Raw genomic sequence first — 27,503 nt, forward strand, 5'->3', positions numbered from 1 at the left:
AGGAGCAAGTAGAAGTTAATCAGGTCTTGGAATTGAAAGGGTCACATTATAGTGATGTCTAAAATGGAAACCAAGGTCTAAAGCCAGGAGGTTCCAACTGCAAGGCTGGATGGCAGAAGTTGTGTCCCCCACAAGAAGCCAGGCCAAAAATCCAGAGTCCAGGGAGGGGTTAAGTAAGGGTAAGGCCAATAAGGTACTGCAACAGCCCAAAAAGCTAATTTGATTTTAGGCTACACTGAGAAGCATCGTATCCAATTTTGCTATTATTTGTCCTCTGCAATAGCTGTTGACACATTAATTTTAATTATCTGTTTTGTATCTCTTTGATCACACCAAGGCCACCTTCAGATGTATCTTAGGAGAACTTTTCTGGGGACTCGCCTAGCAGCTTTAAGTCTAAGAAGTGATCATTGTTTAAGTACATGGAATTTTAAAAGGAAAAAAAGGATGAAGTTATAGAATTCATAAAATCTGAAGAGCTGGAAAAGACTTTAGAGGTCATCTAGTCTGGTATTTCCTAACTACACTGCAGACTTGTAAATTATCTCAACTCTCTTCTGTAGCTTGCCCTGCCAATTGAAACCTTAGCATGATGGCTCTTGGCAAATCAGAGGCTGAGAACCAGGAGCCAGGGAGCAGGAGGGAGCCAAGGGTGACAGGAACAGACTGCAGGGAGGAAGAGGAGTCTATTTAAAAATGTTTATGAGTTTTAAGAAGTAAGGTCTTAGGGTAGTAAAAATTTTATGAAATAGTAAAAAAAAATGTAGATCCATAGTTGGGAAACATATCTAGAGCAATATCTTTATTTTACGCATAAGAGAACCGAGGTCCAGAGAAGTCAAGTGATCTGCTCAACGTCACACAATTAGTTGGTGGCAGACTCAGAATCTCTCAAGTCATAATTCAATCCTCATTCTGTTGTTATGTTGTCCTGACCTTGTAAAGAAACTGATCTCTGGGCCAAATTGGTTAACTCTATCATGGGAGATGAAGAAGTCACATGTGGTTCTAATAGGAGATTTCAAACTTTAAACCTCTGATCATTTACCTACATAAAATCCACTTAAGCAGGTAGTTCCAGTATTGTATTTGGAAAGCTGATCTAAGTCGAAAGCAACTGCAAAGCATTAATAACACAGTAGAAAAACTGGGAGTTGAAGGAGGTAATAACCATCAGGAATTGTGTGCCTTTTTTCCAATAGTTGAGTAATCAATCTCTATAAACTATGGCCTCGGGCCCCCAAGCCCTAGGATCCCACAGATAAGGTCCAATCCTGGGGACTTCCCCCAAATATCAGTACCTCTGACTCATAAGGCTTCCATTTGAAGTTTTCTATGAGGAAATTAACAAATTCATTGTCATCATACCATATCCAGGTTTTCACAAATATGGACAACATGGTCCTTAGCTCCTTTACAAGTTACACACACACAGATATATACATATACATATAAACACACATGTATGTATACATACATGTGTGTATATATTTATATGTGTACACACACATACACACACATATACACACAAGCTAACAGATGCATGTTAGGAATAGTACAGCCTTATTTCACATTTCACTTCAGAAATTCAGAAGATGTAAATGACTTACAGGAATCCATTAATAAATATAGGGAAAATATATAATAGATGAAATCCTAATATTGCTAATATACATGTATATATGTATATGCATATATACATACATATTATATATGTGTGTGTGCGCATGTGTGTGCGTGTGCGTGTGTGTGTGTGTGTGTGTACACACATATAATCTCACAATTGTTCCAAAACATTATACACTGTTCTGTTCCCCATGGGGTCCTACACCATCTTTCCCATCCCCACACTTGAGGTTTGGGCTACTCTAGAAGGAAAACATACTTTGGGAATATAGGATAGAATACTCCCTTTCCATTATATCTATTTTGTTTCATCCAAATAACTCATTGAAATTCCACTCACTCATCCTCCAGGAAGCATCTATAAGGAGGTACAATCAAAAGTCCCAAAGATTCAGCTCCCTGTAAATTCAAGAAGTTAATTGATTAATTCCACTGACCATCCTTTTATAACTAAAGTCCCGCAGAAAGCTCACCAGCCCTCTTTCCCTCATTAAACCTGATCACTCCCCTGCACACTCATCCCATCTAAATATTTATATGCCCTGAAAGTCAAACCAGACTGCTTTCAGGCACATTTGTCCACATAGTTTATCAGAGCAAGATGCTATCTTAGGTGTTATTCAGTCCAGTTCCTTAACTTTACAGCTAAAGCAACCAAGTTATAGAGAGATTATGCAACTTTTTTAGGTCATATGGTAATTCATATTTTTTAATTGATAATTAATTAGGCTCAAGTTTTCAGCTTGAGTTTGTCTGTTCCCTGTTTCTCCCACTCCTCCAATTTTTCATGAAGGCAGAATGATTCCGTATTATTCCCTTGATATTTGAAGGCATTTCAACTGGCTACTTGTAAAATTTGTTATTGAAATTTTTAAATTTCACCACTACATGTCTTGGATCTTGAAGCATAATTTCCTCCCGCCCTCACTCCCTGGCAGTGATCTGTGAATTCTCTCCATTGGTGTTTTATTGTCTGAATATAGACACTCTGAGTGATTTTCTTGTAGTTTGGTATTCAATTAAAAAAATTACCATGTTTTTCTGGGAGACCTATGTTCTTCAATGTATTTCTGCACATCCTGTCTTCAGGGTCAGTTGTGGCTTGTATAGAATTCATGTTCTCTTTCAATGTCTTTTGTTTATTTCCTGCCAAAAATTTCCTTCTCTGCTCTTTGTGCTTTTTAAATTATGCATTGATATCCCTGATTGGTGACCTAAATTAATTCTAATTTTTTATTTCTAAAATTTTATTTCTCTTTTAAGAGGAAGTGTGGTAATAGTAGATGGAGAACTGGCATCAGACCCAGGAAGACCAGCTTCTAGGTCAAATCCAGCTTCTGACTCATTCTGGCTGTATGACCCTGGGCAAGTTACTTAACTTCTCTGTGCTCTAAGCAACTTTGTAAGCCTCTAAGTTGCAGAGAAGACGCCAACCTATTTTGGTAGAGGGAGTTTTCTCACCTTCTGGTTTTCTACATCAGTGAAATCTCAGGTCCAATCTTTATTTCTATTTCTCTTTGAACTATTCTGGAACTCTTTCCTGTAGTTCGGTGATGTCTGGGGAATCTGCAGGACTTTCTTTCAGTAGGTAATTTTGGTTCATTTTCCTTCATTTTATATTATTTGTTCAACATGTTTTAGTTTTTCCTTTGAGATTTTACTCTTTCCTCTGTTCTGTTAATCTCTTTGTTGGCTTATCTCAGTGTAAGTTAAGTTTTTATTTAGGCTTTCTTTCTTTGATTTTTGGTCTTTTCTTCTTTAATAGATTAAATGAAATGAAATTAAATAAATTAAAGATTCTTGAGGATAAGAACTTTCATTTTTTGTCTTTGAATCTCTAGCACCTTTTGCAGTGCCCAGCACATAGTAGGTGCATAGTAAATATTTTACTCTTTGATTGATTGACTTTGGCCTTTTTCTTTTTATCCAGTGTTAAAAACTTGCTTTTGGGTCCTTTCCTTAGTCTTAGGGTGTTTCCCCTTCCGCTGCTTCTCAGACCCCAAAAGCTGAGCTGCTGGGCATTCCTTACCTTCTTGAGATGGGGAATATGGAGTGTGGCGTGGGTGCCTGCACTCTGTGAACTTCAGAGAAAGAATACTGGACGCAGATGGATTTTTAGTCTCATTTCCCTCAGGTCCAATGATCTGGTCTGAATTTTCCACCCTGTCCATATCTTTAGGAACCCTTCGCCTCCAGTTGCTGTCCCTTTCCCTTGATTAATTGACCATAATCAGTGTTTGCTGCCTTTTGCTGGATGGAGGAAGGGGAGTCAGGTTCAATTACAACTGTGGAGGATTCCTATAGCCAGAAACTGAGTCACAAACCTTTGAGTTTGCCTGCCCTCTTTGCTCCTGGAATGTAGAGGACATTGAGTGGGAACTCAAAATAGCATAGTCCTTGTGGTTATTTCATCATGAAGTCTTTTAAAATTAAAAGCATGTTTTAAATTCTGAAGTTAACAAGCATCAATAAATGGGCATTTCATTTAGAAAGATGAGAAGCGCATGAAATTGCTGATCTTATGTACATCTTGCTTTTCTTTTAAATATATAATAAATTCAACATGTAACTTTCAAAGCTGTCCTACTTGTCCGTGATTCTTTCTGGCCTTCCTTCTGTTCCTTCCATATTTTTTCAATTATCAAATATTTATTTTTTTTCTCCCTCTTATCTTCCCTCACCCACTTAAAAATGGGAATGAGAGAAAGGAAGGAAGTCATGAAAGAAGGGATAAAGAAATACAGAACACCTGTTCCGTATAAGCATAGTGAAACAAAGCAAATTCCCATGTTGGCCTTGTCCAAAAATGGCTTTCTCATTTTGCATATTAGTCTACCATCTCTCTCATGAGGCGGGAGATACTCTTCATCATCAATCCTCTGGAATCATGGTTGATCCTTTAGTTGATCAGTTATTGAGTCTTTCAGAATTATTTATCTTATGCTTAGTTGTCTCTCTTTTACCTTGTGGATTCAACTGTAATTGTTCTGTTGCATAATTCCTTTTTTCTGAGATTTTTGTGTTGCTATCATTTGGAGAAAACAACTATTCCAGCTCAAAATTATTATTCTGATTAATCCAAGCTAAAACATAGCACTTGGAATAAAATTCCTATGTCTTACCCAATTAATTACCAAGGTTTCTGGACTTCCTTTTTATTAAACATGGGAGCTTCACTTTGGGATGACCTTTGCTTTTCCATTGTCTTTATTCACATTTTAAGAAGTGAAGCACTCTTCTGAAACATTTAGTGGTTTAGCCAGTACGATGCTCTGAAGATTCTCATATTTGTTTGCAGCCGCTGAGTCTTCATTTGTGAAGTGTAAATTATTTTAAATACAGTTTTGGCTTGAAGCCTGATTGTTTTTCAAAAACTTTCATAAAAATACCCATGATGGATAACTTTTCAACTTTCAACTTGCCAGTGTCCTTTTTTGGACTTTGTTTGGTGTACTGTTTGTCAGATAGAAAATTTTGGATTATCCACACTTTTTTGTTTTATTCTAATTTCTCTAGTCATTCCTGGACTTCCTTTAGAAAATTCATCGTTATCCAAATTAATGTCCCTTTTTATGCACTTCTGGTTTTGCCTTAGTGTGTCTCGTAAGATTTTTTCCTTGTCTTTTTGTGATATTGGAGTTTAATTATAATAGTTGACTCTTGAGTTTTTCCATGTTGGGGTCCTGTGAGTTCTTTCTATTGTATATTATTGCTTGTATTTGATAATTCTAGAAAGTTTTCCTGAAAGATTTCATGAAATGTAGTGCCCGAATTCTTTTGGTTTTCTAAATTTTCTGGAATGTCAATAATCCTCCATCTTTACCTTGTCTCCCAGGGTTGTCATCGTCATCTGCAGGTTTTTCAAAACATCTCAACAATTTAATGATCTTTGGACTTTATTTTTTATCCTTCTCCTACATTGTCTACAATTTGATTTTCCACTATAATATCTGGTGTTGATTACTTCCGTTAACTCTTACATCAGAGGGCCATATAACACAAAGGCCTAGGCTTACTTCAGACAGTCCTTTACCTCTTTGACTCATAGCCTAGATCCAGAAAAATCTGGCATTATCTAATGTTTTGACAGCAACTTCCATTCAAGCATGTAATTGACAAAAATGAAGATTTTACTAGGGTTCAAAGAACACAAAATAGAACTAACAACAAAGCCCTTGGGAAAGAACCTGAAATAATATCAGAGAACTTCTACATTTTTCAGAAAGGCCTACATAAACTTAATGAGGCAGGTCCCATGTTTATTCACCAGTTCTAGTTCCATCCTGCATAGCTCCTAGTCACCACCCACTAAAGAAGTGAATGCTTCCAGAGTGTTTCTGGTATGGCAGGTCAGTCTTTCATGTACCTCTGTTCTAATGATGAAATGTTGGACTAGGGACCCCTTCCCCCTGAGACTTTTCCTTTGTGCTACTATTCTTGCTGAGCCTGACCCCAGGACGTCTTGTCTAAGGTGAAAGAATGCCATGACTGGTCAATATACAAGGCTAACACATAGTGATTCCAAATCTTAATGGTTTTTCTTAGACACCTGAGAAGTGCTTTCCCTCAGTCAATCAGTCAGTCAACTGGCATTTATTAAACAATTACTATGTGCCAAGTACTGTGCTAAATTCTGGGAATACGAATATAAGCAGAGAGAAAGAGAGTCCTTGTCCTCAAGAAGCTAATGGGGGAAGACATTTATATACAAGGAAGCTGGAAAGGGATGGGGGGAAGACTAAGGTACCTGGCATGGGGGCATGGTAGAGGAAGTCCTGAGCACATCCTGGAGAGGAATGAGACTTGGCTTGCCTGAGTGCCCTCTTTAAGTGTAAAGATACAAAAGGATCCATCCAATCACAGGGTCAGTCTGAAAGAATGGAAGATACTTCCAGTGTGTGAAATCCAGAGTTGGAGTGAGGCTCTGAGAGGAAGAGATGGGCATGGTGAGGGTTCTGGAAGACAGAAGAGAGTCCAGAGTCCAGTTTAGTGAAGAAAAAGATGTGTAAATAAATATTCTTCTCGTGCTCAGGAAATAACAAAGCACCTTAATTTCTCTCATGTTATTTCTCAAACCCTAAATGATTTTTAAGGGCACTGATGAGGGTTATTCAAGTCATTTTAGGCTGTTACCAATATCAGTTAGGTTGGCAGAAGATAGAAAGGCAGAATAAGTCCCTGGAGGCCAGTGACCTTTCTATAAAGATTTTTAGGTTTTCTCTTCTATCTACATATTGGACATTCTCCAACCCCCTTCCATTTCCTTCTGATCTTTTTAGTTTTCTAATTCTAACTTGATTTTCTTCTGTGATTTCTAAAATTTCTATTAGCTCTTCTTTTATTTGCTCTTATAAATTTTTTTTTTACTGGTGTTAATTCTTGCTTACAAATTTTATTTGTGTCATTCATTTATTTGAGGATATATCTTGAGATATCTTGTGTCTTTTCCATCTGCCTTGCTTCTGGTACTTCATCTGTTTCAGTTGCTCCAAAGTGTTAAAAAATATATGAGTTTTCTTCTTTGCTTAACCTATTTTCTTTTTGCTTATTTTTCATGATCTCAGATGGGTGTCTCTGTTGTTTTTGGTGGGATTTGCAAAGACCTGGGCTCCTTTGTAACCCTTTACTTAGCCATCTTAATTGGAACCCTCAGTACATTTTTTCCAAAAAGGGAATTGGAAAGTGATGGGCATAATGACACTGAACAAAATCACAGAAAGGAAAAGAAATTGACCATATCCAAACACACATGAAATGACTGGTTGCTGATGTGTGTATCATTTTTAATCACTTGCAAACAGGTGGTCAGATCATTGACTAGGGAAAGCAAAAGCAAAAACCAATGTTCTCACGAGTTACAACAGCTCCAACATGCCCTATTTAAACAATTAAATTGGCAAAAGAGTACAGAGGAGCATGACTCATGAACGGTACAAGGGAAGAGCCTCAGTGAAAGACTGTCCCTCTTCCACACTGCATCACTAGAACTATAACACAAGAAGACTCTGAAAATAGGAAAAGGATAAAAGTAAAGACATTGACTCAGATTATGTTTTCAAAAAGAGCTTAACAAGGAAATAGATTCCAGAAACCACTTCAGTCTACAAACACTTGATCTCCTTGTCAAGTGGGGAAACAAGGTAACCCAAAGGAAATACGAATTTAGATACAAACATGAATACAAAATACAGTATTTTTTGTATTTAGAATATAAAATTTTGTATTTAGGATATAAAAGATGACAAAGTAGTATATTTCATAAGGCAGTGAAATGTAGTAGGGGTTATAGGGATCCTGAAGAAAGTTTACCCTTAGAGCCAACAAAATTAAGTCATCCTCAAAACATTCACAGATAAAATCGAAAGGGGGCAATAAACTGATGTGTAACAGAATGGGTTTGTTAGTATTCCATTTTTATGAAATCTCTTCTCGGCATTACAGGAGCTACCGCAACTGAATTCTAACATTTCAGGATCCAGGAAGCTATATGAAGAAAACAAAGTAGGGAAGAGAAACTAGAACAGGCCAAGTACACCTAAAAGAAATCCATGCTGGAGGCAGCACAACTCTAAATGTACTTGCACTAATTTTGGAGAAATTTTAAATATGGAGTTATTCCAAATGAATAGAAAAGTCATGGATGGTATTAGAACATTTTCTTAAAAAAATGACTGAGAAGACACCAGCGGCAATCAGTGTGACGTGATCAATAGAGTATTGAACTTGGTGTCAGGAAGATCTGCATTCAAATGCCACCTCTGACACTGCCTGTGTGATCATGGGCAAGTCATTTAATTTTTCTTAGTCTATTTCCTCATCTTAAAAATTGGGGCTAGGAGCAGCTAGGTGGCACAGTAGACAGAGCACTGGCCCTGAAGCCAGGAGGACCTGAGTTCAAATTTGACCTCAGACACTTGATATTTAGTAGCTACGTCCTAGGCAAGTCACTTAACCCCGATAGCCTAGCAACAAACAAACCAAAAAAAAAATGGGGATAATAACTCTAGAACCTACTTCGTAGACTTATTGTGAGACTAAAATAATGTAATCAATATTAAGTGCTTTGCAAACAAATTGTTATATAAATATCAACTATGAAACAATTATAAGAATATTTAAAATGCTGAAAGGATCTTTGATCAAAATATGGTGCAGGAGTTGGCAGATTTTCTGAGGTAGTTTTCTATAGGAGACTACATCTTTAAGGTCATACAGATGACAAACATAATTTTCTGCTGCGTCTATTGTTTGTTGGCTACCAAAAAAAAAAAAGGAATTGGCAGAGCAAACTGCCACGTCAAAGGCTTTCTTTCAATAAGATGTCTTCTACGCATGTATTAATGTCATATAATATTCCATGACAATATACAGTAAAAGTTTGTTAAGTAATTTCATTTAACACTCTTAAATAGAAATATAAAGCAAGACAGAAAGGAGGGAGGTATATGTTCAGCAGAGGAGTTTATAGCATCATGGAGGAAGCCTTAAGCATCTGAAAGATTCCTTTTACATCGTGAGTTTTTCAATATTCTCTTATTTGTCTTCAGATGATTTGCCAATGTTCTAAAATGCCATAATGCCTCCTTAATGAGGTCCATGACTACTCAAAAGAGATTAGCCTAGTCATCCATGCAGAAAGTCCAAGTAGATAAACAATGTGCATTATTTAGATTATGATGTGTAATTGGATGGGACTCCCATTGAGTTAGTCTACCAGCACACATATCTTGCATTGGCACTACAAGGAAAATGTGTTAGGCTGAAAAATAAATTGGAGGAAAGTGGCCTGGATGGCATCTGGGAACCTGATTGGCACTTTCTAAGACTTCCAAGTTCTACCAATCGAAAGCCTATCTTTTTTAAATTCCAATATTATCTCAGTAAAATTCTTTTTGAGAATCATGCAATAAAGGATCAAAAGAATAGCAAGTACAAGTGACTCACAAGTCACCGGAAAGGTGTACAATGGGTATAAGTAGGCTACAGCACATTACTGACAACTTTCCCACGAGAGGTGGTACCATGGGATAGATACTCTCTGGAGGATTTATGGAAAGACATAAAAAGGCTGTCATAGGATGAGACAACACATATGAATTATGATCTGCTCTGGTGGAGGGATAGATTCAAGAAAGAATGCATCCATCAAACTATTGAAGTAGGAGAAAATCATGTTTCTTTAACTTACTGGAACTCTTAATTACCCTTTATCATAAAATGCTGCAAAGTAAAATCATTTTATCCATTGTGGTTTCTGACTGCAACACATCTCATGTGTCAATCATTAAAATATATTCTCTTAAAAGAAAAAAAAATCAGTAAACCAAAAGCTTCATCATATTTATATAATCACTGGAATCTATTCAAGCACTTTCCAGAAATTGCCTTTGAAAGGGAAAAAGACAAACTTCAGATTTTTTTTTTTACTCTGTCTAATTACAAGAGTAAGTATAGTGGGTGATTTGAAGTGAGGCAATACCACCCTGAAACTCCAGCTCATTTCCTGCCTAAGCATAAATAAATACATCCATTTCACTGTTAATAAAAGCAATGCAGGCATAATAAAAAAGGCCTAGCTGACATGAATAAAGATGAAGTTGAATGCTTATGGCCCAAATATGCCAGTAAAAAGTCATAGAGCATGAATGGTTGAGATTTTGATGCATGTAAATTTCCATGGGGGGCTTCTGAATGAGGAGGGGACTGAATATTTTATATGGGGTATGTTTCACATGAGTGAGCAATGAGAAGTCATTCAAAATCTGTATTATTAAGGTGGTCCTACCTGCAACTGAAATGCACGAAGAACAGGTATTGTTGTTAGGAATGCTTGAGAATTGGGCCTCCAGTATTAAAACAGTTGCTTTATAACACCTCGTTTCCTGGGTGTTGATGTCAACAGCAGAATTTAGTCCCATGTTTACAAAGTATTTTAAAGTTTGCAAAGCACTGCACGTGTATTATCTCAATAGAGAGTCACAACAAACTTGTGAAGTAGGCACCGGAGATTTTATTCCTCCCACGTTACGGATGAGAATACTGAGGCTTAGTGAGGGTAAATGACAGTGGTGGAAGTAGGACTGGACCCAGGTCTTCCTGATACCAAGTATAGTACTCTAATTGTAGTGCCACAATGGGACAGATATTGACAATTGCAACAGTAATTGAGGAATTTCCCAGGGGGATGAGACATAATAATGCAAATACTGCTATTTAAGCATTCCCAGTAAAATTTGTACTGTTCCAGTAAAACTGTTTCTGAGAATCACAGAATATAACAATACCAGGAGGACAAGAAGTGCAGATGACCCACAGGTCATTGGAAAAGCGTATAATGGATATAAATAGGCTGTAGCGTATCACTGACAACTTTCATATGTTACATGGTACTATAAGGTAGATATTCTTTGGAGGATTTATGGAAAGACATGAAAAAAGATCTCGTAAGGTGAGACGTACATCATGAGGCTCAGTATTGTGAGATGGGGTCATCCTGTGAAAAGCCACAAGAAGGCCAAGTAATGTCCAGGTGGGAACATCATTATATTACCTAAATGATAATAATAAAGAAGATATCCAGCATTTATATAGCACCTACTATATGACAGGCACTGTGCAAAGCACTTTAATAATATTATTTCATTTGATCCTCACACCAAAGCGTGAGGTAATCATGTGACTGCAGTGCCCTTTTTTGACATGGGTTTTCATAGAATAGATAGCATTCATGTAGAGTTGTAAGGTTGGCAAAGCACTTTACAACGCGTTAGTTGTAAAATGAAGGATTTGGATTACACGATCTCTCAAGTCCTTTCATTTGGGGCAATCATAGCTCTATGGGCTAAGTAGGGCACACATTATTCCTATTTTATAGATGAGAAAATGGACGATTAGAGAGAATAAATGATTTGTCCAGATCACATAGTTAATGGAAGAGAAAGAACCCAAGCTTTGTGAACCCTGATTCAGTGCTCTTTACTAAATCTCTTTTTTTCTTCTTCCCTAGGTCACAGGTTCACTCCCTCCACCTGAGGGGGGACAGGATGCAGCATGTACAAGGAAAGTCAAACCACAACTGCTACCACTTCTCCAGTGGACCCTGAATCCAAGAGCCTTGGAATACAGCTCCCCACCAGATACTCCATCTTGCTTCTCGATCAAGCCCCACAGTCATCACTGAGTAGAAATATCGCTGTGGATGAAGGTCACATTTTTCTTGCCACAATGCCAAATGTTGACCAGCTACCAATAACCCACCCAAGCTTCCTCAAATGGCAGCACTTTCCTCCCTTCCCCAGTATAATCCCTGAAGCCGTCTTTCAGGGAAGCAACACTTACAGAAGGGACCAGCCATCCAGGTAAGCTGGCCTAGCTGAAACAGGAAGACAACTTGAGGGAAAGTAATGTGTGGTAAGTAAGTCAAACCACCATCACCACTTTATCCACCAGCTCCTTTCAGATACTGATAGAGATAGCCCCGGACCCTCAACCTAAGAACTTTGGGAATAGAAGTGTCTCCTAGACCTCTGGTCCTGCTTCCGTTATAGACAATGTCCTGGGTGGGATGCAACTCATGTGAAGATGTGGTCTGACTACTGCTTTTGTAGGTGTTGCAGCCATAGTTGCTGAAGATCAAGAAAAAATTCCTGCCACCCAAATCCCTAGCATGGGCAAATGGTTCATCATCAAAAATTGATGTGATTTTATTAGTGGCAATGACATCAAACTTAATGCACTATCATATGCTTTACTACTACACTCTGAGGATGATGGGACATTACCATCTACCTTGCAGCTGATGCCTTTTATATGACTTGTCCCCCTTATTTGAATGTAAGCTCCTTGAGAACAGGGACTGTCTTCCTTTTCTATTGGTATCCATAGTACTTAGCACAGTGCTCTGCATATAAATAAGCACTTGATAAATACTTTTTCTCTTAATTTTTCATTCATTCATTCACAGGATCAAAGAACCCTGAGCTGTAATAGACAATCTCCTGTCACATCTTTGCTAGCCAACTGACTTTTAAGAGAGTTACAGAAACTAATCACTTAATTTTTTTTTGTTAGCTACATAAATTCAGGCATGCTAAAGACATATCTGATTATGAAATGCAAACTTAAAATAAAAAGGATGGCATAATCTCCATTCTTTGTGGTGGGGGGGATGATAGGAGGCTATGAGTATGAACTGTTGTAAATACTGTTGGTTGGTTGAGAGGCTGGTTGTTTTTGCTGAACCACTTTCAATCTTTTTTTTTTATTCTTGGTTATAAGGGATGGTTCTGGGCAGGGTGGAGAGGGATATATTTGGAGATAAAGATGATAGAAGAACAAAAGATAATAATACATCTTTGTAAAATATAGAGTAGCCTTTGAACCCAAAATTTGGCAACAGCTTCCATCTTTTCCAACAAGAGAGAGCATGAAATTAGGCTTAGTCTTAACCATGGTTGGTTGGTTGGTTATTTTCCTTTGTTCTCTAAGATGTCTTAAAATGACATCACTATGTTGGGGTCAAGGTACAATGTGTCTGACTGCGGCTGATCAGACCAATCTGAGCTTGGAAGGCTTCACCACAAGTTGGACACAAATAGTCCCTGTGAACATTTGAAGTAGAGATGTCTAAATTTGTACATCTCACGTTTCTTTTGAGCTACTGCAGTTCTACTTTGTTCATAGAGTACAATGCCTTCCTTGATGTAGGCACACCATACTAGGTGGTGCTGTCCTAGTGTCTCCCATGTCTTACAATTGATTCTGAAGTTCTTCAGAGAAACCTTGAAAGTGCCCTTGTATTGCTTCTTCTGACCTCCATGTGAATGCTTGCCATGTGTGAGTTCTCCATAAAATAGTCTTTTAGGCAAATATACTTTTGCCATTTGAACAATGTGGTCAGCCCATCAGAGTTAAACTCTCTGAAGTAGAGTTTGAGTACTTAGCAGTTCAGCTTAAGAAAGGACCTCAGTGTCTGGTTCCTTATCTTGGGAGATGATCTTCAGAATCTTTCTAAGACAATTCAAATGGAAGTGATTCAGTTTCCTGGCAGGGCACTGGCAGACTGTCCAGGTCTTACAGGCATACGACATGACTCTGTGGATCTTCATTTTGGTAGCCAGTCTAATACCTCTTTTCTCTCACACTTTTCTTCAGAGCCTCCCAAACACTGAGCTAGCCCTAGCTCTGGCAATGCACATTTACCATACTTGTAGTTCAAATCTATGTGATTGCATGAATTTGAGTGTTCCTTTCACTGATTCAGACTGCGACTGAGTTGAGTATTTCATGAGCTGTTTCTGCCAAGAAAACTCATTACCTGGTTTCCAGTCCTCTGGCAATGAGCCTGATGTCAGCTGTTTATATTGGATCTTTTCTGCCAGAATGGGGGCACCTGATATGTTGATAGGTTAAGCTAAGTGAATACCCATGAGTAGTTCCTTATTGGTGATTAGTTTCTTATATGAATAGTTTCTTATTGGTGGGAATTCTACCAATCCTTATTTTTATCCTTATCTGACCTACATATACATTGGGTATTCAAGAGTACCCAGGGTTTGCTTAGCTGAAAATCTGTAGATTTATAAGAGGCTCCAGTTCCTTTGTCTGACTTAGAATAAAATTACACAAACTCTAATAGCTTTGGGACATTTGGGGGATGGAGCTGGATTATGCCTAACCTGACACTTGAACTCCACACTGGCTCCCATCTTTTTATTGACAAGTGCTCCCCACAAGTAGCCCAGTTCAGACCTACCATACTGCTACTCCTTGTCCATCTTGATGTCAGCCACCACATGCACACCTCTCCTTCCTCAATTTCCCTCTCCTCTGGCAAAAATTAATCAATAAAACTATCATTCCTGGAAAGGACATGTCTATTAATTACCTTATGGCTCCACTCACCATCCCTGGGACTTCCCCTTCTCAAAACATCCCTCCCTATAAAAACATCCCTCCCCGATTAGAATGTGAGTTCCTTGAAGGCGAGGGTAACATTACTTTTTGTATTGATACACTTAGAGTTTAATACAGTGCATAACACATAGCATGTGCTTAATAAGTGCTTTTCATTCATTTATTGCATGCATTTATTTGTTCATTCATTCGTTTGTTCATTCATTCATCCACCCATCATCCATCCATCCATCCATCCATCCATGCATCCATCCATCCATTCATGTCTAAATAGAGTCGACATCCTGGAACCAGTTATGTGGGTAGCTTCATTTCCCTAAGCTTACCAAAAGCAGGGACCCAGCACGAGGCAGAATGCCATAGCTTCCTGTATCTTTCTTATGTGGATATGTTTAGTAGAGGTTTGCATTCTATTAATCAGTTAATCAATCAATTCACAGGTATTTATTAAGCACCTACTATATTCCAGGCGTTCTGCAAGTTGCTGGGTACAGAGTGAAAAAGGAAACAGCCCCTGATGCCCAGGACATTACGTTCTAACAGGGAAGACAGTATGCACAAATCTCTCATAGGCCATTGCAGAACCACTTTCTCTTACTGTGGTCTGGACACCATTATGCCTGAGGTTCTGGTGGCCTCCCTGGCTATGTATTTTCATTATTGTCCTTGCTCTCATCTTGTCCCTGGAGAATTTCATATTAGGCTCTGGGCCTTCTATTTTGTGAATTAAAATACATCATTATACAAACTCATTGCTTTATTCATTACATGACTCCCAAGTATGTTAGTGCCTTCCCTCTCTTGATTATCTCCAATTTATCTGGTCTGTATCTTGTTGTGCATAACTGTTTTCATATTGATTCCTCCACTAGAGTGTGAGCTCATTGAGGGCAGGGACTATCCTCTGCCATTCATTCATTCATTCATTTATTCATTCATTCATCTATCTATCTATCCATCATCTATCTATCTATTTTATTATTCATTTTATTACTTATCTTATTATTCATTTATTTATTATTTCCTTACTCATCTATTTATTTGTGCATTCATGCATTCACTTATTTATTTATTCATTCATTTATTCATTTATCCAGCCATTTATTTACTCATTTATTTATGTGCTCACTTCATTTATTTATTTATTTATCTAGCCATTTATTTATTTATTTATTTATTTATTTATTTATGTATGTGTTTATGTATGTATTTATTCATTTATTTATCCACTTATTTATTCATTCATTTGTTTATTTGTTTGCTTGCTTATTTATTTATTTTGCTATCCTTCCTCCTTAGCATAGCCCCTGACACATGTTACATGCTTAATAAATGCTTATTCCCTGACTAAGTGACTACTGGCCTGTGTGACTTTTTTGGGACAATCTCTTCCAAGTCTCCAAACTGTTGGACTGGACTGGGATATTTGGGGAGTCCAAGCTTGTCTGTGGACAACCACCACAGTAAGTACTTTGGGAAATTCATCAGACGCAAATGAAGGGATTGCTACATAGTAATATGCTGAGCCTGAATAACATAAAAAATGCTTGTAATTCTTTTGAGTAAACATTTTTTGGGTGTCTACCATGTAAAAGGTACTGGGATGAATCCTAAGGATATAAAAACAAAGTTAGCTGTGGTCTAATGCCAGGGACATTGGATTCCATATCCGAAAATCTGAGCTTATTTCCCTGCCTCTGCTGCTTGGTGGTCAGTGTAACTGTGAGCTGACCACCACCTCCTAGGGCCTTAGTTCCTTCATCTGTGATTAAGATAATACTGCCTTATTGACTACTTCACAGGATTATTGTGAGGATTGTGCTTGGTACTCCTTGAAGAGTGAGATTACTGTGAGCTATTTTTGTTATTGTTTTCTTTGTGCTTTTTTCCTTTCTCTCTCTATCATCCAAGAACTATTTCTGTATTTGCTAATTGTATTAAAAGCAATATATTTCAGTCTAAGTAAATTCCAAGGGCTTGGATATATTTAACAAGTGGACCTAAGCCAAGGGGTGTTTGAGGGTTCAGGATGAGCGTCCTAATATAACAAGTGCGCCATCTGGCATTCACACACCCCTGGGGATTTACTGGCTGTATTGGGGATGGGAGGGGGGATGCATCTTTGCCATCTCATGGAAGAATGACTAAAGTAGCCTCTTTATCTCCTGTTGTTGCTAGAAGTATTTCCTCACAAGTCGATACTTAAGTTAGTTGTACCTTTATCTGAACTAGCACCCACCACTGAGGGCCTTCAACAGAGATTTATTTTTTCTTGTGGAATGTCAAGGGCGAGTGCCTTCAGGGAACTCTGCATTCCACCCTAGGCTCTGCAAGACTGAACCTGTAGCCTGGGCATTAGTTGGGAATGATCACATTCTCTTTCACCCAGAAGTTAACAGGCTTCAGAAGGGCAGGATGAGATTTTGAAGTTTTGGCTGCTGCCTTCCCTCTCTCTAAAAGGCTGAGTCACCCACGGAGGGGTGTCCTGGTAAATGTTTAACAACCAAGTCTCTGAAAAAGAAAATGTGCCCGTGATACATTTTTAAGTTTCATTTGCATTATTAATATTTGCCCATCACTTTCTTAAGTCCAGTCAATAAATTAGTAAATCAAGCTCTAATTTATAGTGTTTAGCTACAAATGTTCACCCTGAAAATTTAACAATAGGCTCTCCCAAGCTGGTATGTGCCAGTACCAGCACATCCCTGGACCCACTGTACCAAAGTATTCTAACAATTGAACAGCTGGCCTTTGACCCCCAAATGAATGAGGGAGTGAGGAGATAGGGAAAAATGCAATTTTCTGAAACCCTCTCCTACTCTGGGAATTGATATAGAATTAGGAATGGAAAACGTGTAGAAGAGATTCCTAATATCAAGGGAATGCTCTCAAATAAGCATCAGATGAGCACTCACCACAGATTAGAAGAAGCCCTGGCCTAGTAGCCTAAAGGAGCATCACCTAGGGAAACATGACTGGCATCAGCTATGAGAAGCGATTCTATGAGATCTGGGGGGAAGGAATCCTAACCTTTTCGTGTCCTGGTCTCCTTTGTCAGTCTGGTGAGGCCTAAGGACCCCTTCTCAGAATCATATTTTAAAATGTATAAAATAAAATGCATAGGATTACAAAGGAAACCAAAGGTTAGTGAAGACCAAGATATAACTCTTTTCTTATCCAGGTTCTCAGACCCACTGGAAATCTCTCCACTGAGCTTTGGGGTCTGTGGACCCTTGGTTAAAAATCCCTGATCTAGGGGGTACCTCATTTGAGTGGTAGTAGGGAAATCTCTCCCAAAAGTAACTTTGAGGAGTTCTCCACTTGTAATTTTCTGAAAGAGCAGAGACAACTCAGAGGGCATTTAGACAGCGATTGGGAACATATTTGTTTTGTCCTATACATCAGTGATATTTTGGGCTATGAAGACACATTTAAATAAAAATCCCAGTTTGATTCATGACTAGGAGAAGGGTCACATCTGTCATTAAGAATGCTGACTTAGGAGACCCTGATTGGGAAGTCTGGCTGTAATGTGGAATGCAGTTAGGGGGCAAAAAGATTCAGTTTGGCTAGCCGTGTCCTTATGGTTATATCAACCAGGCCAAAATGCTCCTTGTATCGGGTTATACCAGGTACCTTAGGTGATCTAAGTGCACTTTTGGAGTCACTGGGACTGGTTTGTGTATATTTTTCCATGCTGAGGAGACAAGACAAGGACTGCCATGTTTGTGAAGATTTAGCAGATTTCCCATAAAAGGCCAGCAAAGATCTGGGCATAGAGAGGAAGCAAAGGAATGGATAGCCTAAGAGATTAGCCAGGGGTGGGGAACCTGTGGGCCTTGAGGCCACCTGTGGCCCTCTAAGTCCTCAAGTGCGGCCATTCGACTGAATCCAAACTTCACAAAACAAATCCCTTTAGTAAAAGGATTTATTCTGTAAAACTTGGACTCAGTCAAAAGGCCACACCCAAGGACCTAGAAGGCCACATGTGGCCTCCAGGCTGAAGATTTCCCACCCCTGGATTAGGCAAATGATTTGGCAAAATGCCTGAAGCAAAAGGACTGATGTGGTGCCTTAATGCTCAGGTCCACCTCCTGGAGTTTGCCTTTACAAAACGTATCACACTGTTGTACCCAGAATCATAACTAGAGTGGGGTAACTGGGACTTGATGCTGGCTTTTGATGCCACTGACAACTTTTGAAATCCTTCAGCAGCATAGAAACAACAGAGCAGAGCAACCAGTTAGCAAGAATAATTAAAGGAAGCTACCCAATGGTGGTCTGGATCAAGTGTTCTGGGGTCTCTTTTTCCCACAGGGCAATTTCACATCACATCAACTGAAAGAGGTACTTCACACCACTTACCTGAAACAAGATTTGTGGCATAAACATTTTCAGTTATGATTCTAGCTATACCTCAGGTTTTTATGGTACTTACATCAAAGATGAAGCTCGATTGCTAAGAATTGTTTGGTGGTCACTCTGACCTTTCATTTGGGTTCTGGACCCTCCTCCAGATATTCTAGGACAGGAAACAACTTGAAATCATTACTCTCCTGTGGACAGAGGTAGGGACCAACAGCTACTTTGTTTATTACCCGGAGAGCAACAGCACATATAGTGGAATGAAAAGATCTGGATCCCAGCATCTTTGAGGGTTTTCTCCTCCCTTACTCCTTATCTAGCAGTGAGTGTGTCACCACGAGGGAACATGGCTAGAGATTAGAAAACTATAGCCCCTAATGTAGGGAGATTTAATAGGCTTTGTCCTCTGAGCAATAGCACTGTTTGTTGGTGTCCCTTGACCAGCTGCCCAACTTGGCACTGACTATCATTGGGCTGGATTTTCCCCTACCTTATGAAGAGATGAGGTAGATTTCTTTTTTGCATAGAACCCAAATTAATAAAAACACTGAGTAACTGGACACCCATAGGCCCTTCTCTAATGAAGTGACCTATGATGCATCCCTTTGTTTTGTGTGACATCAATACTCACCTAGAGACAACATTCTATCAGTAAGTGGCAGAAAAGGAGGGGTGTGATCAACAGGACTACATAACAATCCTTGGAGTAGATAATAATGTTGAACTCTTGCCCCTGGTGGGAATTCCCCCAGGGATGGGCTAAAGACAATACTATATTTCCAGTTTTTGTCAATGCCATCATTATTTAAAAAGATATTATTATGTTGTGATAGTGTTAAGCTTATTTGTGGATGTGAATTGCTTGTATTAGAACTGATGGACTCTACCTAGGAGGAGGAGTCTGTACATATGTTGAGCATACAAGGTTGGAATAATGCATGCTGGTTAGAAGTGAACATTTCTCCCAGAAGGTGGAGGGAGTATAGAGTGATAAGTCCCACGTACAAGTGACCGATGAATATGTATATGATGAATATGAGGAGAGCCCCTCATACTAAAGTAATTCTACCAAAACCTGTACCAAAATCATTTCATCTGATGGTTCCTAAGACAGGTACATTTGTAAGAGGCTATACCTTCCTTTCTCTGCTTTAGTATAAAACCACACTGCCCCTAGCAGCTATTGGCCATGTGAAGGTCTGGTTATATATGGATAGAAATGATTTCCTGGGAACTATTTTCATGTGGGGGTTTCATTTCCCCAACTCAGATAAAGATGGGGATCCCTCAGGGAGCAGTGAGATAGAATGCATATGCCTTCTTGTAAACTTCCTATATGAATTAGTATTTTTGTGTGATATCAATAAATCTTATAGCTCAATCAACTGAGTGTGAAACTGTCTCTGTTTCTTGAAATCCTGAGCCTGCCTAGCAAATAATATGGACCTGTTTATACTTAGCCATGTTAGACTTCAGGTAACACAATCTTTTACTGGGCAGATTCAGATTCCTAATAAGGACTTGGATCTTCTAACTCTTAGCCTAGTGCTCTTTCTACAGCACCAAAGACTAATATATATCCTAAATAGCTTAATAATTAGGAATGACAAAAACACATAGTTTCTTAAAAACAGTGATGTGTCTAATGTTTCTTTTTACTGTTAGTGGCTTCCTATTAACTTTAGAATAAAATATGAACATACGGCAACTAGGTGGTGCAGTGGACAGAGTCCTGGGCCTGAGCTCAGGAAGACCTGAGTTCAAATCTGGCCTTAGAGACCTATTAGCTGTGGGACCCTGGACAAGTCACTTATATCCTATTTGCCTCAATTTCCTTGTCTGTAAAATGAGCTGGAGATGGAAGTGGAGAACCTCTGCAGTATCTTTGTCAAGAAAACCACAAATGGAATCACAAAGAGTTGGACATAACTGAAACAACTGAACAAAAACAACAAAATATGAACCCTTTGGCCTAGTGTATAAGGCTCTCCATAGAGTAGCTCCAATATGCCTTTCTGGCCTTTATTTCTCCCTTTCAGCCACTCTGTGTTCTCACCACACTGAATTACTAGCTGTTCCCCGAACTTGACATTCCATATCCTATCAATGCTTTCATGCAGGCGATATCTCCTCCATGCCCAGAATACACATTCACCTCATCTCTACCTCTCAGAAGCGTGATCTTCCTTCAGGGCTCATCTCAAGGGCCACATCCCTCATGAAGCCTTCCCTGTTTCCCACAGCTGTTAATGCTCTCTCTTACCCCAAGTGACTTTGTATTAACTACCTGTATATGTGTCACATTCCTCAGGAGAAACTCAGTTCAGTGAAGACAGGGACAATCTCACTTTCATCTCTGTACTCCAGCACCTAAGAAAGTGTCTTACACATAGTAGATGCTAAATAAATGGTTGTCGAATTGAATTGCACTTACTGGATTTCCCCCACAAGCAAGCATTAGATGGATGTTATAAGAATGAAGACTGTGAACAATATTGTTTAAATAAGATTTACTATTTTTTTTTAATGTCTGTGTGTGTTCTTCTCACAGCCATTTATTAAATTTGGTACAAGCTTTATTTTGTTTGGGTTATTAAAAATACAGACTTGGTAAGGGGTTTAGTATATATTAGTAAGGGCTTATTGTTTTCTCCATGGTGAAATATTTCTTCTTTCCTGATTGATGTGCTGTCTTGTGGGTTGGAGAAGGGAAAGTGGAATTTGCCTATAGGAGGCTAACTCAACAGCTTGGCTAAACCCAAATGGAACAAGGCTCTGTCATGGAATGACAGAATGTTAAAGTTGTGAGGGACTTTAGAGACCAAGCCGGTTCAATACCCTCACTTTAGGTACAAATAACTGAGCCCAGTGAAAAGAAGTGACTTGTCCAAGGTCATATAACAAGAGGCTGTGGTGAAATATATCTCTCAACACTGGGTTCCTGGTTATTCTGGTGTCTAGAGTGAGGCATGACCATTTAGAGGATAGGAAAAAGTTGGCCTACCTTTCTTTGCTCCAGGGATCTGGCTTTTTCCACAATAGGGGGCATGCCACTAAATTTTATCTTGTGCATCACTTTTGAACTACATACCATGATTTATCAACTCTTATTCTCTGGATTCCTCCTTTTGTCTTTCATAGTTTTTAGTCTATTAATGTTACTCAGTGCTTCTATGGAAAGAATTGTAATTTCTTAAAAATAGACAATGCCTGGGGTAGTGTCTTGCGCACAGTAGAATACTTTTTCTTGGTTGGTTTCATTATTGTGTAGAACTCTGACCAATGAATTCCCTCCCCTAATTTAGACTACATAGTTCATAGTGAACACCTGGAGCGTTGAGAGGTGAGTGACTTGCCCGTGGTCATTCAGCTAGTATGGATCAGAGCAGGATTTGAACCGAGGTCTTTCTTTCTTTCTAAATCTAAGAGCTTGCTCTTAATCCACTAGGTCACACTTTTCTCAGTGGAATCATCTAATTTTAGAATTGGAGAAGAGGTTAGATGTCTTCCAGCAGATTATCAAAAACTGTTCTTTAGTGAATAAATCAGTAAATTCTATTCATTCACTGAACAAATATTTATTGAGGTTCTAAAAGTGTAATGTGCTTCCTTCAGCACTCTGAGGTGTGCAAAGATGTATAAGAAAAGATACCTGTTTTCAAGATGTTAATCTTCTTGAACCTTAGAGAAGAAAATTTGGGTAACCTGTAGTAGCCTTGCAAATGTGTCCCAGAGCTTTCTCCTGGGCCAGAATAATTTTCGTAAGGGCCACAGCCTTGATTTTATTCATTTAACTACTAGAGTCCTCATGAAGGGTAGAACAGGTCAGCAAAAAAATAAATGTTTAGTCTAGTCAATTTTTTTACTGGTTGTTTCTAAGGTTCCCATTTCAGGTTAGTAGAGAAGAAGCAAAAGAGAGCTGCAGCTCGCCCCAGTTAGAAGAAGAGGAAGGGAGGTTGTCTGGGAAGTTGGGTTGTTCTGATACTCGGGCTGATGAAGAGGTTCTCAAACTGTTTGTTGTAGCAGGAAACTTTGCTTTAAAGAAAATTTTGAATGAACCTTGCACACAATCCTTTAAAAATAATTTTTGAAAAGGTTTTTATTAGTAGATACAAATTTTTTTGGGGGTGACCTGTGGCTTCACTGGCGGGAGCAATTTTTTTTTGAGGCAGTCAGGGTTAAGTGACTTGCCCAGGGTCACACAGCTAATATGTGTCTGATACCAGATTTGAACTCAGGTCCTCCTGACACCAGGGCTGGTGCTTTATCCACCTAGCTGCCCCTTCTACCGTGCCATCTAGCTTCCCCTAATGTGGACAACTCTTGATATTAAAACTCCCTATAGTCTTAGAGAGTTGCCTAGGAATTAGGGGAAAGGGGGCTGGAACTGAGAGTTTAAGTGACTGGCCCCCAGTCATATAGCCACTAAGTGTCAGAGCCACTAGGAGGTAGGGCTTGAATTCAGGTCTTCCTGTCTACAAGGCTGGCCCTCTGTCTGCTATACCATTCTGCTCTCACTCTTAGTGTTGATTAAAAAACATTTAATTAATTTTATTCAGACAAACATATTAAAAACATCTAACATGGAAGACTGTATGATTATTTACTCTCAATAATTAAGGTGCAGACCAGATAGATCAGTCCCCTCAGTCCAAGAAATTACTCATAGAGATGAATATTCATAGATGCAGATGAATACCCTTGGATGCAGAGGAATTCTGCCAACCCCACATGTGACTTGTTCATTTGTAAGAGGCTTCAGGTAACTTCATTTACTCCAGTATCAAGCTGCATAGTCCTGAGAATCTAGGGACCAACCAGTGGTCAGACCATTCTTATCTGGATGGAGCCGACCTTCTGGTAGCAATTACAGGTGCTGCCTCACTTTCCTGGTCATGATAAAAGTGGAAATTTTGTGGTAGTGTGGTGGACCAAGGAATATGTCTTCTTGTACCCTCTGCCCATGGGTACATGGTCCACATTTTTATAACTCAAATAAAATCAAGCTTGTACCAAATTTAATAAATGGTTTCAGGAAGAACACACTAAAAATATCAGTAAATTTCATTTAAACAGTATTGTTTACTGTCTTCATTCTTATAACATCCATCCATTTTGTACTCTTTGTCCATGTGGTTTGTACACTATTCAACAAACCTTGGTGTTAGATAAACCCTGTGTAAGGTTTGTTTCTGTCCCTTGGTATCCCAAACCTGACCACTGCAAAGTGCTTTTTAATTGGGAATTGCCCCAGATGTGATAATTCATCTTTTAATGTTCGTCACAGTAGATTTCTTTTTCCCTACTTACTTATATCAGCTAGAATTTTTTTGGGGAAGGATTGTTTCATGTCATCACATTTTAAAATATGTTTTTAAAGTACCAAGTATTTTTCATTAATTATTTTTTTTTGTTTTCATTATTCACTTCCATAAGATTTTGAGTTCCAAATTTCTCCCCATCTCTCCCCTAACCCTACCCCAAGATGGCATGTGGTCTGATAGAGGCTTTACATATACATTCATATTGAACCTATTTTCACATTGGTCATGTTATAAAGAGGAATTAGAACCAATGGGAGAATCATGAGAAAGAAGAAACAAACAAACTAATAAAGAGAGATCAAATAATATGCTTCCATCATCATTCAAACTCCATTCTCTTTTCTTTTTCTGGATGTGGATAGCATTTTCCATCTTGAGTACTTTGGAGTTGTCTTGGATCCTTGCATTGCTAAGAGGAGATGAGTCTGCCAAAGTCAGTCATTGCACATTGTGGCTGTTACTGTGTCCAGTGTTCTTCTTGTTCTTCTCACTTCACTCAGTATCAGTTTATTTAAGTCTTTCCAGGTTTTCTGGAGTCTGCCTGCTCATAATTTCTTATAGAACAATAGTATTCCATTATATTCATATGCCACGACTTGGTCAGCCATTCCCTAACTGATGGGCATTCCCTCAATTTCCAATTCTTTGCTACCACAAAAAGAGCTGCTATAAATATTTTTGTACATGTGGGTCCTTTTCCCATTTGTATGATCTATTTGGGATACAGACCTAGAAATGGTATTGGTGGGTCAAAGGTATGCACATTTTTATAGCTCTTTGGGCATAGTTCCGTATGGCTCTTTAGAATGGTACCAAGTATTTTTTAAATTAATCTGTCCCTCCCAATACCTCCCTCCACGAGCAAATTAAAAAAAAAACCCTCCCCAAACCAAATTCTTCAATACCTATCTATGTAGTTTGTCCAAACAAATTCCAACATTAGCCAGAACCAAATAGCTCTTTTTGCATTTTAAGTTCATCATGTCTCTGTCAGAAGGTGGATGGTGTATTTCATCTTCCTTCTTTTGGAACTGGTGTTTATCATTGTGTTGATCAGAGTTTTAAAGTCTTTCAGAGTTGTTTTTCTCTATAAAGTTGTTATCATCATGTAAATGGTTCTCTTAGTTCTATCTCCTTTTCTTTGCAAATTTCATAAAAGCCCTTCCAGTTTCCTTTAAAATTGATCTAGTCCATCACTTCTTATGGCATAAGACTCTATCATATTCAAATATAATTTGTTTAGCCATTCTTCAACAGGAGGATAGTTCTTTAGTTTCCAGTTTTTGGGAACCATGAAAAGAACTGCTACAAATATTTTCATACATAAAGACCCTTTTTCTCTTTCTTTGATTTCTTTGGGAGCATAGACCTAGTAGTGGTATCCTGAGCAAAAGGCTTTCGGTTTATCATAGTTTTACTGTAGTTATAATATAAGTTTAATAACTATTTGGATATAGTTTCAAATTGCTTTCCCAAATGGCTGGATCAATTAATAGTTCCACCACCAGTGGATAAATGTACCTATTTTCTCTCATCATCTCCAACATTTGTCATTTCCCTTTTTTGTCATTTTTGCTATCCGGATATGTGTGAGGTAGAAACCTGGAGTTGCTTTAATCTTAATTTCTCTAATTATTAGGGATTTAGTGCATTTTTTCACATGATTGTTGATAGTCTGAATTTTTTCCTTTGGAAACTGCCTTTTCATAGATTTTAACCATTTAGTTGTTCTTATAAATTTGAGTCAGTTTCTTATATATCTTAAAAATGAGACCCTTTCATAGAAACTTGCTGCAAGGATTTTTTTTCCTCCTAGTTACCCATTTCATTTCTGATTATCATATTAGATTTGTTTGTACAAAAACATTTTAATTTTATATAATAAAAATGTCTGTTTTATGTTGTGTGGTTCACTTTCACTTATTTAGTAATAAATCTTCCCCTATCCTATAACTCTGAAATGTATTTTTTTTCCTTTGCTTTCCTCATTTGTCTGATGTAACTTTTCGCATCTAAGAAATATATATCCATTTGGAGTTTATCTTGGCATATGGTGTGAGGTATTGGTCTAAACTGTCATGTAGTGGGTCCTTCCCCCAGCAATTGGAGTCTTTGGGTTTATCAAACACTAATACTGCTGGGTTGTTGTTGGGTTTTTTTTTGTTTTTTTTTTTGGCTACTGTATGTTGGGTACCTATTCTGTTCCACTGATTGATCTCTCTCTTATTTTTATTCAATACCAAGTCATTTTTACGATTACTGTTTTGTAGTACCATTTGAGGTATGGTACTGATAGTAAGATTCCTTCTTACTTTTTTCATTATTACCTTTAAGATTCTTGACCTTTTGTTCTTCTATGTGAATTTTGTTATTTTTTTTCTAGCTCTACAAAATATTCTTTTGGATATTTGATTGGCACAGCATAGAATAAATTAATTTAAGAGTATTGTCATTTTATTATATTAGCTTGACCTACCCATGAGGAATTAATGTTTCTTCATTTATTTATGTCCATCTTTATTTCTGCAAAGAGTGTTTTACAGCTAGATTCACTAAATATTGAAAGATACACTCCTAAATATTTTGTGGCTTTTAAAGTTAGTTCTTCTTGTTGTATTTTGTTGGTTTTATAGGAATGTTAATGATTTATGTGGATTTATTTTTTATCTTGCAATTTTACTGAAGCTATCAATTATTTCAATTAATTTCTTAGTTGATTCTCTAGGTTTCCCTAAGGATACATCATATCATCTGCAAAACCTTTTAATTTTATTTTCTTTTTGCCTACAATTTTCCTCTCAATTTATTTTTCTTATCTTATTACTACAGCTAGCATTTCTGGGACTTTGTTACATAGTAGCAGTGATAACGGGCAACATTGCTTTCCCCTGATCTTATCGGAAAGACTTCTAACTTATCTCCATTACATTTAATATTTTTTTCCATTAAATATAGATAAACACAATTTGTTATATTAATGAAAGGTCCATTTAGTCATATGATTTCTAGGGTTTGTAATAGAAATGATTAGATTTTTGTCAAAAGCTTTTCAGAATTTATTGATATAAATATATTGTTTTACTATTTAAATGATTGATATGGCTTATTATATTTTTCAGTCTTCCTCATATTGAATGAACCCTGAATTCCTGGTATAATCCCAATGCAGTATTTTTATTTAAAAATTTTTGTATCAATCTCTGTTCATTAGAAATATTGGTCTTTAGTTTTTTTTTTTCTGCTTTGTTTCTGCCTGATTTGGGTAGCAAGAAC

General features: G+C 37.9%; 1 long non-coding RNA gene across 1 annotated transcript; it reads right to left on the reverse strand.

Moving 5' to 3' along the window:
• Window positions 1–6,391: 6,391 nt before the first annotated feature.
• On the reverse strand, window positions 6,392–19,486 carry LOC110192090 (uncharacterized). Its single transcript, XR_002320090.1, has 3 exons — window positions 19,397–19,486; window positions 18,980–19,063; window positions 6,392–6,581 (listed from the first exon to the last, which is right to left on the reverse strand). It is a non-coding gene; the product is annotated as an uncharacterized LOC110192090 (long non-coding RNA).
• Between the last annotated feature and the right edge of the window lie 8,017 nt (window positions 19,487–27,503).

This window comes from Phascolarctos cinereus, unplaced genomic scaffold, assembly GCF_003287225.1.
Source record: "Phascolarctos cinereus isolate Bilbo 61053 unplaced genomic scaffold, phaCin_HiC Scaffold_3;HRSCAF=262, whole genome shotgun sequence".
NCBI lineage: Eukaryota > Metazoa > Chordata > Mammalia > Diprotodontia > Phascolarctidae > Phascolarctos > Phascolarctos cinereus.